Here is a 3,619-nt window from a genome sequence, read left to right on the forward strand (position 1 = left end):
ATATCTCAGCTCTCTTCTCCTCTCCCTCCTCTCTCACACTTGGTCAAACTTCATGATGTTGGTTTTAACAGACGATGTCTGGGAGGAAAGCACAAGGGGAGAGCTATACCAAAGGAGGATGAAGTCACTGTTCGACACACATGCAACAAGTGATAGCAATGTCCAGAGCTGGGATGAATTCATGTCAGTCTGTTTGTTGCAATATTAATAATGTGCAGATCTGAGACTGGTTTTGAACTATTTAAGGCTAAAATGTTGATCTGAGCGTAGCTGCTAATGCAGGAGTGATTAAATCTGCTCTTGGAGCATAAAAAGAGACGTTAGCCACTTGGGGCCCAGGAGGTTAAGTGAGGTAAAAGGATTCCCCTGTGTGCCTGTAATTGGTGTCTGTCTTGTGAATACTAGCAGGTCCTGGCTGTTCTGCCTGTCCTTAGGAGAGGACTATGGCTCTTCTGCGTTTGGGAAGCTGCTCCGTACGGCATTACCAAAGGTCAGTACTGGGAAATTGCCAAGATGCTTCAGTCTTCACTGAAATGAGTGGGAGCTGTGCGTTGAAATATGGTAGTTCCCATGCACTGTGCAAGTAAAAGACAGAACCACCTTGCTCAGCTGCTGGCAGGCACTAAGCTGCATGACTGCGTGCTTTGCCCTTGTTTTTACGTGATAAGGCTGACTTCTACCAGTTGGGACTGACTTTATCTTGCAACAAGGGGGACAGCAACAGCCAGGGACAGGTCTAGAGCTTCAAACTCTTAAGCTTCTTTCTTTGCTATTTCACCTTTTTGGCACGTGTGGCTTCGCCACCAGGCGGATGTGCAGAGCTTGATGCTCTGTCCTGCGTCTCTGAGGCACTGAGTGCGCTTTAGCTGGCTCCTGCATGCCCAGAGTATTTCAGTTTCCCTCCGCTGTGTCCTGGTACAGTGGGCTGGTGTCCACATCCCTCCTGGGTCTGGAACGATCTTGGCTAAAGCAAGCTGCTTCTCCTGACTTTCTGCGTGAGGGATCCTGTCTTCTGACAACTCCAGTTCATTTGGCACTATTTCTTTTTAATTAAGGGCAGCCCTGGGACTGCTGTTTCAGGGTCAGGTTGGAAGAAACCACCTGAAAACTGGCACCTGGGCTAGCAGAGGCGCAATATATGTGCCAGGAGAGCAGAGCTGGACAGGACAGAGGAAGTCACATTCCTTGCATGTGTGCGTGCTCATCCTCAGCTTGTCTCCAGTGCCGATTTGCGGCTGAAGCTGGCCCTGCTCAGCGCATCTGTTGGCCTTGAATTACCTACTGTGACCCAGACTTACCGGCTTTACCTGACAGATCTCCACCTCTGACCCACAGCATCCTCTGCTCGCTAGAGTTCTCAGCCTTCTCCAGCTTGTCCAGGCTATAAGGGCACTGACCCAAATCAGTGCCTCCTGGCAGGAGGTGGCCAAGGAGCTGGGCCATCTGGAGCTGAATTTGCCACAATTTGGGGTAGGGCAGAATGTGAGTGAGACACTGCCTTAGGCTTACCCACTGCCATGTCCTTGGAGTGGGATGTGGTGTTGATTTGAAGTCATAGAATCCATTTACCTGTGAATATGGACAAATACAGAAATACATAGAATTCAGATTTTTTTATAACCACAATCATTAAAAAATATCTTTCTACTAAGATGTCTGTGCTGGAACATTTCAGTCTTTATCAGTTTTCTCCATGGACTTCATTTGTCCACCAGCAAAGTGCAGCCAGCTCTAGGGCAGAGCGCAGCAGCAGCGCTGCGGAGTTGGTACAGAGAAATCTGCTCCAGTGGGTCGGTAAGTTTATAGAAAATGTGCTGGTCTAGGTATTCCTCAGTCTTTCTGTTTTCGTTGAAATCCATTTGTCTTTCAGAAATGTGATTTGTTTGTAAAACATCTGCATTTCAGTGAAAGCTAAGCTAAAAAAACCCCAGCACCCGGAGAATGTTTTGCTTTATTTGCAGGTCTTTTCTCCCTTTTTCCTCTTTCCATTTTTTTTCCATGACAAGGTGAAAAGGGGAAAGATGAAAGAAAGACAGAGGGGGAAAAGAGAGAAGGCCAACAGAAAAGTCTTCAAAAACTTGGGAACTAAAACTTTCTCATGTAGCTTTTCTTAAAGTTTTGGCAAGAGATGCAAGCATGACTTTTTTTGAAAAACATGCTGGAAGAGCACTCAGGGATTAATTATTTTAAATAGTAAATTGGTGAAAGCTCTTTGCCATATTTCAGTTAGCTCCAGCAGCTCTTTCAGCTGAGACTGGACCTTCCCCATTGCCTTTTCCACCTTAGTTTGACCATGAGGGCGAGCATCTGGCATGAACCTTGGTGTCATGGTGCTGTGGCCAAGACACATTGGGGTCCAGCCCCAGTGCCCCATTGGAGCTCAGCCTTGTTGGCAGGGGGAAGATGAGCTGCAGGCATCAAAATGCAGGGCACCCCTTCTTTTCCCTTCAGAGCTGTGGTCTTGCAGGTGATCCCCCTCCCAGGAGGCAGTGGCTGAAGGAGGCTGTGGACTTCCCAGCTGCCGAAGACCACGGATCAAGGCTGGATGCTTTTCTGGAAGGGCACATCTCCTGGATCCTCTCCCTTGCATCCTATGTCAGGCAGAGAATTAGCTGCTTCCAGGTTGCTCAGGGGGTTGGAAAGGTGAGGGCTGGTTCCTTGGTCCCAGCCTCATCCGGATTTGAGCCATCTCTGCCTTCCCTTTCCTGGGCTTACAAACTCTTCCCTGGAAGGAGAGCCCCTTGGGCCAACGACGGTGCCCGGCTCGCCAGGAGCTCACCTGTCCCTGGGGAGGGGGAAGCTGGAGCTGATGATTTGGCTGGATGCTGCCACTAGCTTCTGCCAAGGATATCTGGTCCCCTAAGCCATGCGGCCACATACAGTCACTTTCTTGTGCCACACACAGGTGGGGTGAACATCATCCCTGCGTGAGGAGCCTGGGGCAGATTTTCCAGCAAGAGGTGAAGAGAAGGGGGGCTTTTAGGGCTCCCCAGGTCAGGTTGGTCACACAATGAAACCAAATTATTGCCTATCTCTCCCTACCATGAACAGGAGGAGATTTCTCACCATTGATGGCCTACCAGACATACATGGTGCCTGGATCTTATCCAGGCTCTCTGCCCAGGGACAAACTGTCCCAACAACAGAGGGAGATGATAAGGGATGCTACCAAAGCTTTTCTTTGGCGTTTTCAGCTGGAAGTTATCACTCATGGTCTTCTCCCTCTCTTCCTCATCCCACGTCCATCTCAAAGTGACCGCATCTCAACCTCCCTTCCCTTTTCACACACGTCTCCCCACCCCACGTTTCCACTCGAGACAAATGGCCGTAAGTCACTTTGTTTTCCTGCGAGGAAATGAAAAATCCTATAAGGATGGGAATCCCCTTCCCCCTCCTCCAGAGGCGACTCGGACCAGAGGACGGGTCGGCGTGGTTCAGAGGCTGTGTTCAGAGCTAGTCCCAGGGGTCCGTGAAATGCTGCAGCTCCTTCCAGGTGGGTTACGACACAAAGGCAAAATCGATTCAGGCCCAGCCAGGAAACATTCGTGCGAGAGAAGTGGAGGGGTCCCACCGTCTTGGCACGGTGCCTTCTCCTCTCGGCCCCGCGGGTGGCACGGCT

The sequence above is a fragment of the Phaethon lepturus genome, unplaced genomic scaffold, assembly GCF_000687285.1.
Source record: "Phaethon lepturus isolate BGI_N335 unplaced genomic scaffold, ASM68728v1 scaffold5641, whole genome shotgun sequence".
Lineage (NCBI taxonomy): Eukaryota > Metazoa > Chordata > Aves > Phaethontiformes > Phaethontidae > Phaethon > Phaethon lepturus.